General features: G+C 41.0%; 1 pseudogene; it reads right to left on the bottom strand.

Moving 5' to 3' along the window:
• Window positions 1-7,813: 7,813 nt before the first annotated feature.
• LOC109023578 (protein FRG2-like-1) lies at window positions 7,814-9,641 on the bottom strand (annotated as a pseudogene).
• Between the last annotated feature and the right edge of the window lie 5,489 nt (window positions 9,642-15,130).

The raw sequence follows: 15,130 nt of genomic DNA, 5'->3' as shown, positions 1-15,130 counted from the left end.
GTTATGTACTGACAGAGGCTGCTGTGAACTGAATTGCGTGCTTCCCAAAATTCATATGTTGATACTGTCACCCCCGGTACCTAAGGATGTGACTACATTTGGAGATAGCATCATCAAAGAGGTAATTATATTAAAATGAGGTATTTGGGGGTAGAGATGAGGGAGTGGGGAGATGGTCAAATTATACAAAATTTCAGCTAGACAGGAGGAATAAGGACATCAGATCTATTGCATTTGGTGACTACAGTTAATGTAATCTGTTCTTGAACATTGCTAACACTGTAGATTTTGAGTGCTCTCACAACAGAAAAATGATGGGTATGTGCGGTAACACATATGCCAATTAGCTTGGGTCAACCATTCCACAATGTATGCATATTTAAAAACAGTTCCACAAATGTAGGCAATTTTTATTAGTTACTAGTTACAATAAAAAATGTTTTAAAATGATGACCTTAGGGTGGGCCCTGATCCAATCTAACTGATGTCTCCATACAAGAGGAGATAAGGATACAAATGTGCACACACAGAGAAATGACCACGTGAGGACACAAGGAGAAGGTGGCCACTTACAACCCTAGGAGAGAAGCCTTGGGGGCAACACACCCTGCCCACACCTTGACCCTGGACTTCATCCTCCAGATAAAGTCCTTCATCCTCCAGATAAAGTCCTTCATCCTCCTTCATCATATGGAACCTTCTGACCCTGAATACTCTCCAAATGCTGTAATGTACCAAGGTGAAGGGACAGCACAGACCTCAGGGTGAAAAGTTTAAAGAAAGTAACATTTTCCCATTGCCCTGTCCCATCCCCAACACACACCTGTGCCAGCCTTTATTGGTCTTTTGTATTCCCCTGTCCTGGACATAGGGTAACTTATTAATCTGTGTTTATGTATAGGATAACATAAAACAAAGGTAAACAATAAAATAAAAATAAACAGCAAAACTCAACTAATAGTGTTTGGGCAGGGTGACAGTGAAGGCAGGAAGATCACATAACAATGGAGGTGGAGTTCTTGGAGCTCAGTCCACATCCTGTTGTGTTTCTACATCAGAATCTATAGTAGCAGTATTCAGGTTTGGTGGTTTTGTCCTTGCCTGTCCCATAAGTGCCAGAGGGGATTATTCTAATCAGGGTGAGGAACTGGTAACTTGCACTTTGCAAGTGAGACAATCTTCCTTGCCATTTGCCACAGTGGCATGGCAGAATTTATCATGAGTGTCTCTATCCTCTAATGTGCAAAAAGTTCAACTCTGTAGGTGAGGTTCTGTTGGCTGCCAATTTGGAAGCATCTGCCTTCATGCTCTTGTCTAGGATGGTAACATCTCTCTGCCAATAGCTGATACAATTCTCAAAATCCCATAGTCCTGTTTTCCAGTTAAGGTTCACTGGAACTATGTGGGCAGATTTACATAGCTCAGTTCTTCCAGCAGCCAAAAAATACTTGATATTGTTTTCCTCTGAAGCCTCTGAGAGAGGGAGTCAGCCTCCACCTAGAGGTGACCCTTAGAATTTTTGACACATAGTCTCCCTGACACTACTACTTAACGCTGATTTGAAAGTCAGTGACAAGCTTGCTCCCAAGCTCCTGTCAAATTGAATCCTGACAGATCAAGGGCTTGGGGTTTCCCAGCTTGATATTCCAATATTGAACTGAGTAAATTTGAGTTCTATAAGACATCAGAAGGCCACTTAGAATACAACACATTCTAAGAGAAAATTGGGCTGCCACAGGAACATTAGCTGTAAAAAAAAAAATATGTTCTTTGGTGAAAATTTTATGCTCCTTGATATGGATTGGCTGTGTCCCCATCCAAATCTCATATTGAATTTTAGCTCCTGTAATTCCCAAGTGTGGTGGGAGGGACCCTGTGAGAAATAATTGAATCATGGGGGCAGTTTCCCCATACTGTTCTCAAGGTAATGAATAAGTCTCAAGATATCTGGTTGTTTTATAAGGAGAAACCCCTTTTGCTTTACTTTACTTTACTTTCATTCTCTCTCCTCTTGTCTGCCACCATGTGAGACATGCCTTTCACCTTCTGCCATAACTGTGAGACCTCCCCAGCCGTGTGGAACTGTGAGTCTATTAAACGTCTTTTTTTGTAAATTGCCCAGTCTTGGGTATGTCTTTATCAGCAGTGTGAAAACGAATGAATACGCCCCCTCCACTGTTTGAAGCAAAACTGCTGGCTCTATGGGGTCTTCAATTCACTAAATATTTCCTAAATGCCTGGCCCTAATCCCCTGACAAGTCAAGAAAGCTGCCACCTTTTGGTGCTCGCTGGGCTGCTATGGATGTCTAACTTTAGTGCCAACCACACAGAACCTGAAGCAGGGGTGGTTGTTCCACTTAATGGTAAGAGCTCAGGGTTGTGGGTCATTGCCCATGTTCTAACTGTTTGGTCTTTCACATTGAAACTAAAGGCTATTTGAGTAAGGACATCCTTTTTTGGCTTCAAATCAGAAAGAATTTCAGCTGCTGATCTGTCAGGTCATTCATTTAGGAGTCCACTATAAGGGTCTGTTCGCTGAAAATACTAACCACAGTTAAGCCAAAAACCAAGCCTGAATCCATGTGTAATGCAGAGGTCATCACTGCATGCCAGGCTTGTGTTTCTTGTTGAAAGTTGACCTATTTGTCTCATGGTTCAGAAGGCCCCAGACCATTCCCAGCATGATAATGGCACTGGCCTTTGGCCTACCTCCTTGAGGTATCAATCATGTCTCATCACTGTTGACATCTTTAGCATAGTAGTCAGCTGACTCCAGCCACACCATATGTCCCTTGAAGCTCATTCGTGTAACCTTTAGGCTTTTGAGACTACTTGCATTTTAATCACATTATAGCTTTTATCACTAAATCTATTAACGTGGCCAAACTATTTGATTTTACTTTCTTTTTTTCTCTTGTTCCACAAATGTTGGCTAATTTGTTGATTGAATGTGACTGTCCCCTCAGAACCCCGAAATCTCTTCTTGACTGACTCCAAGATGAAGAGAACATCATTGAAGTCTATAGGCATCCATTTTCAAAATTTGAGATTTCTCACTGACCATTACTGGAAGAGATATGCCTTTCTTTTCCTCAACTGCACACCAGGAAAATCTTGTTGCTAGATTCTCTGAATGGCAGTCCAGCCCATAGAGGGGTTGTGGTACTCAACTTACTTATGGTGAACTTTTATATAGAAGTTCTTGTGTCCATATCATCTGGCTCTACTAGAAAAAAAAATGACTACAAGACAGCATGGGTGACTAGACCTACTTAAAATTGTAGGTACTGGAATAGGGCACACAAATTCTGTGAATGTAGATGGAGGACAAAAACCCAAAACCTAAAAATGAACAAATTAGACCCCAGCAACTACAGAAATGGAGGGACATTAATAACTTTTTGTCTTTCTGAACTATCCCTAGTGAGACCCAGGGAAGAGTTGGGGAATCCTGTTGGGGCAGAAGGAGGAAGAGTATTAGTTAGACCAAATGGTAGAACAGGACCTGTGGGTTCAGCCTCTCTTAGGAATTCCATCCCTCCGTGATATAGGCATGGAATCCCAGGGAGCATCCTGCACTCTCAGTGTCCAGCTGTCTGAGGCCACAGTTGTTTCTGATGATAGAGAACAATTGCTTTTTTCTGAGAGACTTAGCACTCCATGGCTGAGGTAAGCTGCATTCTATAGAGCATTGATTCCATTTTCTCACTACTCTGTGGTTCCTTCTTTAATTTTTAATCTAGAGATGAAATTATATTTGCCAATATTTGTGTAAAATAGAAATATAAGTCTGGCAAGTAGACCATTAGATGCAGCCCTCAGCAGAAATTCTTGCCTGTTTCTCTTCTCACTTTTATTCAACTATTGGCACAGAGAGATGCCCTGATATGTGGTCTCTCAGGAGTAATTAGAACATTGTACTTCTAGAAAAGCTGATGGGACAGGGCAGGGCTCAGAGTGAGGATGAAAGCTTCTGTCCAAATCTCTCAGTCTCTATCTGTATGTGGTAGCTGGACTCAGGAAAGACCCTAGAGCTCTGGAAGGGATCATTAAGAGAAAACAAAATCCCTGTAAATTAGAGTGCCAGGGAGCATGTTCATCAGTCACCTTCAGAGTCAGATGCTCAGGGCTGAGCCTGTGTGGGAGGGCGCAGAGCAGTGCATGCCTGGGAAAACCTCTGATTATGTATGAGTGATGAGGCTCTGCCTCAAGGAGAAGTCCTGTATCTGACAGAACATGTTGTTTCTGTGCGTGTGAGATTCAGTGCCCTTCCTCAGCAGAGCACCACTGAGTGAATAATTGTTTTAGGATCCAGCATATGGAGGCCAATTTTATTTTGAATTTCTCATAGACAGAAACAGAAAGGATAATTTTCCACTTTGAAATTGAGTACGAGTGTCAGAAACATCAGTAAAAAAGTCACAGGAGAAAAATCTGGGGTCTTATCCCCAGAAACCACAAAAATCCTGATACAACCTGTAAGAATTCACCTTGTAAAAACTTGTTTTTTTTTTTTCAGTATAGATTTATCTTTCTTTTTTTTTTTTTTTTTATTTATTTATTTTTTTTTTTATTATACTTTAAGTTTTAGGGTACATGTGCACATTGTGCAGGTTAGTTACATATGTATACATGTGCCATGCTGGTGGTATATCTCCCAATGCTATCCCTCCCCCCTCCCCCCACCCCACAACAGTCCCCAGAGTGTGATATTCCCCTTCCTGTGTCCATGTGATCTCATTGTTCAATTCCCACCTATGAGTGAGAATATGCGGTGACTATGCAGCCATAAAAAATGATGAGTTCATGTCCTTTGTAGGGACATGGATGAAATTGGAAACCATCATTCTCAGTAAACTATCGCAAGATTTATCTTTCATTTTACCTTCATTTTATTGCAGGTTATAATTAGTACATGATTTTTTACCTTTATGATAGAAACATCAGATTCCTAAACCCAAATCATTAATGATGGCTCCCCAGCTGTAGTTTTTATTGCCAATTTACGTTTTGCTATGATCTGAATTTGTGTCTCCTTCTAAAAACTCATTTGTAAAAGTTTAATCCCTAATGTGATAGTTTTAAAACATGGAGCTTTTTGGGATGTGACTAACTCAGGAGGGCTTCATCCTCGTTAATGTAATTAATACCCTGTAATAAAGGTTGAAGCGAGCACCCTTGTCCCTTCTGCCATGTGCGGACACAGCAAGAAGGCATCATTTATGAGAGATGGGACCCTCACCAGACACTGAATTTGCTGGTGCTTTGATCTTGAACTTTCCAGCTTCCAGAACTGTGACCAATGCATTTCTGTTATTTATACATGACCCAGTCTAATGTACTTTGTTTTAGCAGCCTGAACAAAGACACTTTCTCATGTACTGTGGTTTATTTTTGAATTTATACTTCCACTGAGCTATCCATATATTCATTAATCAACTTGTCTCATAGAGTGTAATAGCCACTCTAATTATTTTTTTCAAAGTGTTCTCAGCTGTTCTTATTTGTGTTTTCATCTATAGGAGTTCTGCAATAAAATGCCTGCTTTCTCCACCAGATGGTATGTCTATTGGGACAAAATTAAATTTTTGAACTACTTCTAACAAATTGATGATTGAGTAATATTGAGTTTTTCTATCTTAGAACATGATGTGGTTTTCCACTTTTTATGCTGATTTTCTCATATTTCAAAAACTTTTTATGATCTTTCTCATACTTTTTACAAATTTTTGTTAGATTTATGTATGGCTAGTTTATTTTACTTTGTCCTGTTAAAAAGTAAACTGTAGCACAATACAAATTTTAAAAGCTTTATTGGCTGGGAATGATGGCTTATATCTGTGATTCCAGCACTTTGAGAGGCCAAGGTGAGAGATTACTTGAGCCCAGGAGTTTGAGGCCAGCCTGGGAAACATAGTAAGACCCTATCTCTATGAAAAAATAAGAAGAAATTAGCTGGGTGTAGAGGTCCATTCCTGTACCTGTAGCTACTCATGGGGTAAGGTGGGAGGATGGCTTGAGCTCAGGATGTAAGGCTTCAGAGAGCTCCGATTCTGTCTATGCATTCCAGCATGGGCGACAGACAGAGCAGGAATCTGTTTCAAAAAACATTTTCTTGAGTAGGAAGCAACTAATGAATTGTGGAACATGAGACCAAAAAAGGTTTATCATTTAAATGACAAAGTGTCAGAGGTAAGATTGTATTGAAAATATGCAGAAGGAAAATATTAAAGTTATTTGATTAGTTGCAGTTAAAAAACTGTCTTTTTTGGTTTACCTTATAGACATATATAACTATACCTTCTTGGGTACTTCTGATAAACTTAAGTTCTGTTATTGTTGATTTTTAATACAGGTATTCACAAAAATAGCTCACATTATGTTTTGCTTGTTTGCAAGTCAACAAGATGAGGTCACCGAAAAGGTCTGATTCTGTCTGCTCAGGAATGTTTCAGGCTTGGTCTCCCTTTTAATTTACCTTGTAAATCATTTTGTAATTTTTATCTCCTACCCATTCTGTAACTTGTTAATTACTTTTATACACATGTAATATCTTTCATGTGTGATTTCTAAGTATATTACTAGTGAACATTGACTGTTACAAGGCATACCTTGTCTTATTGCAATTTATTGTGCTTCCCAAATGTTGGATTTCTTACAAATTGAGGGGTTTTGGCAACCTTACCTTCAGTGACTCTGTCAACAATATTTTTTCCAACATCATGTGATCTGTGTGTGTGTGTGTGTATCTTTGTCAGCATTTTTATCAATAAAGTACATTTTTTATTAAGGTATATACATTGTTATTGTAAACCTAGTCTGTTTCAGTCTTATTCTACAGTACAGTGTAAATATCTCTTTTATATGCACTGAGAAACAAGAAAAGCTGTGTGACTCACATTATTGTGATATTTGTCTTATTGCACTGCTCTAGAGCAAAACTAGATATCTCCAAGGTATATTTGTATATTTTCATTGAATTGGCTCCATTTACTGGAATGATAAATCACCATTCTTCAACTAAAACAAGAGCTGTGGAGTGTGGAGAGGTCAGGGTGAAAATAAAGAAGAAGTGAAGATAAAAAGTCCTCTAACTCACACATAGAGTAAATACAAGTTCAGTATGGATGAAATACAAAATTATCTAAAATTGAATATTCTCAAAAACATTAATGTTTGTATCATTATGTGTATGAAAATTATCAGGTAAAGAACAAAAATACATTTAGATGATGAAAGATTTCATCTCACTGTAAAATTCAAGAAGAAAAATATAAATATAGCAATATGTGAAATAAATGACAATATATTACATTTAATGTCCTACAATACAGTATGATAAACTGAAATGTATAAAATAGAAGAAAGTTTAAATTTAGAAAATTTAAAATGAGGCAAATGTGAGTTGGGTGAAGAATAAATAAGTATAATCAATTACATTTAACATATCTTGACTTCAATTTATGTAAAAATATTAATAGTAAACACCTTGTGTAGTGATTTCACCATAATTTTATTAAACTATAAAAATATATTGACATTTTTCCGTAGGGAGTACTATTAAAGGTTTGTGGATATTAGTCCTTCATGGGTTCAGCGTGGGAGAGTGAGAGGTTACAACCTTTTCTAAATTAAAAGAGAAGAATATAATTTTATATTTATTTTTCTACAACTTAAAATATGCAAAGGCATATGAATGATTAAATTCCAATATTTGTTTGATAATACAGAAATGCAAGACTTTTTCAGACATCCAAAAGACATCAAACGTCTAACAAGAAATATAAAATTTGTTTAGAATCTTAGCCCTTTACAAAATGCAGGTTTCACCATTTTGAGTATGTTGTTCAAGTCCCTTTCCTGTGACTGCTTCAGGTTTTGTCATGTGTTAACATAGTGCATCTAAAATTGTCATTGTTGCTTATCTGGAAGAATCTGAGAAGTAGCAGGTTATTATTCTCATTCCAAGAGCTGCATTCTCTGCTGAATAGGGTGTGGGTGCAGCCAGCTCAAGCCTCATCTGATCCACTGAGAGGCTCAGTTATCTCCTGCCCAGGCAAGGGGCAGGCTTCTCTATCCATGGCTGGATCCCCAGGGCCAGGAGTGTGGCTGAAGCAAGCCATTTCTTAGCAGGAAAGACATGACCTGCCTGGGTGGCCATAATATAGAATGTCTGCACTTGAGCGCACAGAGGTCCCAAGAGCCAAGCAAGCCGAGTGAGCTGCTCCCAGGTCAGTGGAGAATGGACCTGCTGCACCAACACCTGGAGTAGGTCTTGATAAATGGCCTTTGACCTACCTTGCAAAGTCACGAAGCTTTCTGAAGTGACGGCTATTGAACTCCTGGAGCCTGAGGCCTCTGCCGCTTGTTGCACCCAGTGTGAGCCATGAAAGGCCTTCTGTGGTGGGCATCGCAGGTCTCCTGGATTTCACTGCTGTGCACAGGGGTGGAGGACTTTAGTTTCCTTTTCAACATCAAGCTGCGCTCCTCTCCTGGACAGGTCCCTGCAGAGGAAGCATGTGAGCGAGAGACTCTCCAGAAAAGTGCCCACAGACCCTCATTTCCACAACCTCCCTTGCACCTTCAGGTGAACTTCATTTGTCTCTTCTCCATCCTGACCATCTCAGCACTTTAATGAAGTGAAGCTTAACCTCTTTTGAGTCCCCACATATTCTCTAAGTGCCAGGATCTCAAGAAATTTCCCAGTCTCTAAGAAGCCTCCTTGCTGTTCCAGCCCTGTATAAAAGTCTCCTATTTGTTTTCCCTTTGGGGCAAAAAAAAAAAAAACAAACTACTTGCTCTGTCTTGGCAGCCATCCTTGGAACTGATTTTCCTTTTCTTGGAGTTTCCCTCACGTGAGCTCGACTCCGGTTCTGTTGATCTGTTGATAAAACGAGAGTTTGAGTTAGTGCCTCCAACCAAACACCCTAAGACTTAGTTCATCCTGAACACACAGGAGCTGAAGTTGCCACCAAACCAAGCTCTGCTCTGTTCTCCAAAGTCCAGGATCTCTAAGGCCCTGGCTGCCAAAGAGCTCCCAGTTTCCTTGCCAGGGGAAACGATGTTGCTGCCATCTCTTTTTACCTTCAAAGAGTCTAATTTTACCAGATCTAGCTGTGCTGTTTCTGTCTTTGAGCTTAGTTTATTCAGAATTCTTCTCCTCATTTGGCTTTGATCCTAGCACAACATGGAGTTTAGGTGACTCAACTCTTCCAGGCACAGAGTCCCATAATCTGTCTCTGACAAGTATTTGTGGATCAGTCTTTCAAGTGAAGTTCTTCTGCCACTGTCATGAGTGAATACGTTTCTCAAAAGTGTCCTCGGGAATGTAAGCCATTTCCCATTTCCAATTTCAAAATAAAACCCCACCAAAGACCATACTTCAGTATCCCTGATTCCAAACCTCCTTCCAGCCTCCATAGGAACAGCCCAAGGCCACACCCTGCCTTTGCATGTGCTCCTCACTGGAATGGGAGGAAGGGGTCTTGCCTTTTTCTTTGAATAATCTCTTTTCACCTGAGCCCTTTTCTGTAAAGGAGATCTGTTGGAAAGAAGGCTGGTCAGTGGGGCATTGGATGGAGGAGCAGTGGGGAATCAGGGTCTTCATTTCCTTTTCCTGTGTTCAAGCTCAAGTGAAACATGCTCTGTCTTACACGTCCAGATTCAGACTATGTGTTATCCTGCTGGACCTGCCTTTTATATGCCCGTCAGCTGGCCATGTCTTATTGTTATTGGCTGAATAGTTTTCTTTTTCCTGCTACTCATTAGGGCCTCAATTAGAAAAGTTTCATGCCATATAGTTTTACTAGGGACCTAAACAAAGTTAAGGGGAGACATTTTCTGGGTCTTATCATGGTGTCCAAAAAAAAAAAAAACCCTAAAAACAAAACAAAACAAAAAAACAAAGCTGGGGCACAGGAATCAGAAGATAAGGGAATCATTTATTCTAATTTCTGTCCCAATTCCTACCTGGAAGTAATTAAGTTACTGCTTATTTTTCAAGATGCAGAATTAAACATACTTATATTGAAATGTGTCATATATTTTGCAAAGAAAGAAAATTTTACATAATGTTAAAATCATGTACATGGATATTATAATTTCTCAAATGCTTGGAAATGTCAAATTAAAATTATGGTTGATTGTATTAGATACAAACATATATTATAAAATAAAAATATAGAGAAAAGTAAATACCAAATAAAATTGCCCTTTCTACCTTAACGATAGGGATGATAGTTAGATCAAATACAATGGAATTGAGTTGATTAGATTAGAGCTGATGCTAACTTAATCAGCCCCTGATTCCTGAGGTAGCAAAAAGTCTAGGTGGAGAGAGAAACTTCCCTATTTGTCACCCTTCCTCAGTCATCCTAGGAGCTCCACTTTTTTCTGTAGTATTTATTCAACCTCCCTAGTAAAAATGGACTTGGTCCCAAACAGGTAACCCAACTGACCACAAGAAAAACAGCCTAGATCCTGAGCATTCAGCTCCTGTACTCACACAACAGACACCACCTGAGTCCCACCAAAGCCTGTGTGGTTTCCTAACATCCACCATCGAGATATTCCAGAGCAGCCTCTAAAAATTGCTTACACGAGATGGGACAAGGTATGGTGGAGCTCCAGGATCAGGACAGCTGCCTCATCCCTTCCTACTGTGAAGTCTGTGTCTGCTGGTTAGAGCTCTCAAACCATAGAAGGCTTAGTGTATGTCCCAGCAAGTGTCACCTAAAAGGACCTTCTTGTTTTACCCTCTTCTGAGAAAAGGATGCTGAAATGAGACCTTTTATGTCAGAGACTACTCGGCCTTCACTCTAAAATGACTTGGTTGATGGAAGAACTGATTCCCTGAGGAGGGGAAAGATTCAGGGAAGAGCCTGTCCTGGGTGAGTCTGTGTTTCCCCAGCTGTGCCGTCTATGCAAATAGTGCAACCCAAAAAAATATCAGATGGTAGACATACGGACACTGCCTAACAAAACTGTCTGAATTTAAATAAGATTTAAATGGAACTTATAATAGCATTATACATTGATACCATAATATCATATAAAATTTATTTGACATATAAACAAATTTTGATATATTATTTTATCATAATATCATAAAGCAGTTATTTACACAAAAGCAGATAATGTTCTTAAGTTCCATTAAATTTATATGTTAATGTTGTTACAAAATTTAACTCAATTGTCTTACAAAATTACCTAACACAGTTTTATATGTTATTATGTTATTACAAGACATACAAATTATGTCCTAATATATTCTTATGTCATAATACATACAAATTATGATGTTACAATATATTGTGATATCATAATATATGAATTTTGATGTCATAATATATTGTGACATCATAATATGTACTAATTATGTCATAATATATTGTTATGTTATAATATATAGATTATGACATATTGTGATGTCATGACACAAATGATATACTATATTGTGATTATATAATATCATATTTATCATATTTATGATATGATAAAGTTTTGTCAGGTAATTTTATGAAAATATTGAGTTAAATTTTGTAACAACTAACATATAAAGAAGCTTACAATCATGGTGAAAGATGAAAGAGGAGCAGGCATCTCATGTGGTAAGAGTGGGAGAAAGAAAGATGGGGGAGAGATACATCTCACTTTGAACCACCAGCTCTCGTGGGTAATTACCATGACAAGGACAGCAGAGAGCTATGAGAAATCCATCCCTGTAATTCAACCACCTTCCATCAGGCCCCACCTGTAACATTAGGGATTAAAATTCAATATGAGATTTGGAACAAATATCTAAACTATATCATATGACCATTAGAAAAACAGATGAAACATTCATGGTTTCTACTGTCCAGATACTTTCATTCCAGAGCAAATGGCTAAATGATTGAATTCAACATTCTGAGGTCAGAAGAGAGAAGGGAGGGGTACAGGGGACTTTGGCTGCATTTGTTCCACTTCCCTCAGGCTGTTGTTGTGAGTTCTAATGTTACCACCAGAAAGGCTATTCATGGACAGAAGAATTATTGCTATTGTTGTGATTATTCCTGTTTCTTTTACCTTAGTAAAAATAATTTTTTTAGCTTCTCATATAATTTTCCTAAAAAAACCCTAAGAGTTTGGTTAAATTCCTTGTAATTGTGTGTTATAAAAACTAACAGGGAAATGGCTAAAATAGATTAAAATCACACAAACTCAAGGAGTCAAGTTTCCATTGGGCAGACTTAGGAAAGACAGAACTGGAAATACTCCACCATCATAGACGTCAGACGCATGAGGCCCACTTTCTGTCGCAGCTCTGCCCAGATCCATCCTCTCCTAAGACCTCATCCAGGTTTGCCCTCACCCTAGAATCCTCTCTCACAGAATTAATTAAAGGAGACCAGAAATTTGAGTGGTGGCTCCTGCTGCCTCTCCTGAGCTGGTGCCCACAATTTCCTGAAAATAGAAAGCAGATAAATGGGAGCCAGGAGATGGAGAGGGTGGAGTTGCCAGGAGCCAGGCAGTGAAAGTTGGTTTGGGTGGCCACCATGGCTGGAAGTTTCCTGTCCATCCACTGGGGCCAAATCCAGTAAGGGGCCTCTCCTGATGGAAGTACACATGAAGGCTATAGCTCCTGAGGTGAGGAGCAGAGACCCATCTGACCAGACCCCCAATTCAAGGTCACCCTGCCCACTCCCAGCCTCGGTTTTCCCTTCTGTGTAGGTAGAGTGTTGGCCTTTCAAGGACCTCTTCCTGCACTCCATGAGGCTCCCAGGAGCTACAACACGATGTCCCTGCCCAGTCATGCTCAGAGTTGGGCCAAGTGTCCCATCCCATTCCCTCTGCTTCCCCCAGTGGTTACTCCTGCTGAGAAGTTGGGGTGCTTCATCCTGGACTGAAAGCCTCAGGGAAGAACAGAGTTTCCAGAGGAGCCCCCACCCACCCAGAGAGGCACAATGGGAGCTCCCACGAAGACGGAGGCCCAGCAGGTAGCCCAGCTAAGTGAACAAGCCAGGACAGGCATTGGGAGCACTTTACCAGGAGGGCAAACCCAGCCCCTTGCAGAGCTGGGAGCCTCAGAAGCAGCTGAGAAGCCTTGGCCCACAAGTCTCTGAGTCCCTAAGCCACCTCCTGCACAGCTCCAGGGCCCAGCAGGCACCAGTAAGGATGGCCTCCTGGAGGCCTCAACTCTTTTTTGTCCTAGTGTGCAGGCTTTCACCATTCCTCCCCCGAAAGCTCAACTAGTTTTTCTTCTTTCTGGGGGCTGGAGTAGGGCTGCCTTTTTGCCTGGACTCATGGGTAGGCTGGATTGCCATACCCCCAGGAGACAGGCACCAGGAGCCCAGGAAAGAGGAAGGAGGAGCCCCTTCCCCACAGTGACCTGCTCGCCATTCACGTGCAGCGACAGGCCCACCTCTCGAAGGAGGATGCTGAGGCACAGGCAGGAGCAGTGTAGAGAGACACTGGGAAGAGGCACCAATCACAGCTCTGAGCTGTCCTCTGGACCTCCAGGGGTGGGGGAAGGAGACCTATTGGTGATGAAGACAGCTCAGTGGGTTGTGGCAGAGGCTCTTCCTAGGACTGGGAGACGACAGTGACTCAATGCTGTTCACTTCTAGACTGTGCCTTCTGAAAGTGGCCCTTCAGTTACCCTCACAGTTACCCCACACCTGTCTGGGATGGCCAGGTAGGCAGAGACAAGCAGAGACTCAGGGCGAGGGCACTAGGGCGTGTGGGCAGGGACAGAGGCCAACGGGGCAGGTGAAGGGAAATTTTCATCTACTTGCTGGATCTGCCCCTTTCCTGGGCTCTACTTTACTCTTTACCCTCTGCCTCTGGCTCCCTGCCTGGCTCCTCCTCACGTTCTTGCCTGCTCACTCCAGAAGTCCCAGGGGCTCAGCCCACCACCATTTGTCCCCAGGTTGTAGCTGCCCCTTCCATGTCCATCCCATGGGGACCTTCATCTGCATGAGCACACCTCTGGTCTCCTCTGAAATCAGAAGCCCTATCTCCCTGACAGACCCCTCCGCAGCTGGGCAAAGTCCACCTGCCACTGTTCCAGGCCAGAATGCCTGGGCATTATCCCCCTGCCTGCTCTCTCGCACCCACTGCCCATCCACCAAAACTGCTGTTGGCACCCCTTTTACTGCCCCCACAGCCACCCTCCCCTCCTGCTGTGCTATAGCTTTTGTCTCCTTGTGCCTTAACCCCTCTGTCCATCTGCCCCACGGCAGTCACCTGAGCCCCCGATCACTGGTGTGCTCACATCTGCAGTAACAATCTCACCCAGAGCCAACATCTAAGTCCCCACAGGCCTGTCCTGACCTCTTTACTGCTCCTGGAACCCCGGGACCTGTGCCCCAATCACTCCCTCTGCAACCTGGGTGCCTGCTCCCACCCCCAGCCTGCCCCCCAGAGCCCAGGGCATCCAGAGCAATCTAATACACATGTAATACATATGAATTACATAATAATTTGTAATACATCATATTATGTGCAAATTATGTAACATGAATTCATCATAATACATATAAATTATGTCATGATATATTGTGATGTCATAACACATATGAATTGTTAAGTCATAATTATAGTGATGTCACAACACATACGAATTACGATGTCATAATATGGTGTGATGTCATAATACCTACACATGATGACATCATAATATATTGTGATCTCTTAATACAAGCACATCATGGCATCATGATATATTGTGATGTCACAGTGGATGCATATTATAACATCATAATATATAATGATGTCATCATAGTGTTTATGACATCATAATATATTGTGATGTTATATGAATTATGTGATGTTACATGAATTATGATGCTGTAATATATTGTGATGTCATATCTTTATCATATTTATCATAATATATTTTGATGTTATACATATGAATTATGATGTCATAATATCTTGTGATGTCATATTTATCATATTTATGATATAATAATATAAAATTTTCTCAGGTAATGAGAAGAGCACCGAAAAGAGCATCACATGAGAATATCGAGGTGGGCCTGGAAGTTGATGGGAGTGTGGCCTGGATGTGGAAGGTGGGACCTGTCTTTGGCTCACCTGCCTTCCCACAGCTCACCTGGAGCTGTGGCACTAGCAGTAGAGCCCGGTC

The sequence above is a fragment of the Gorilla gorilla genome, chromosome 18, assembly GCF_029281585.2.
Source record: "Gorilla gorilla gorilla isolate KB3781 chromosome 18, NHGRI_mGorGor1-v2.1_pri, whole genome shotgun sequence".
In the NCBI taxonomy this organism is placed as follows: domain Eukaryota; kingdom Metazoa; phylum Chordata; class Mammalia; order Primates; family Hominidae; genus Gorilla; species Gorilla gorilla.
This window is presented reverse-complemented; position numbering and strand designations above follow the sequence as displayed.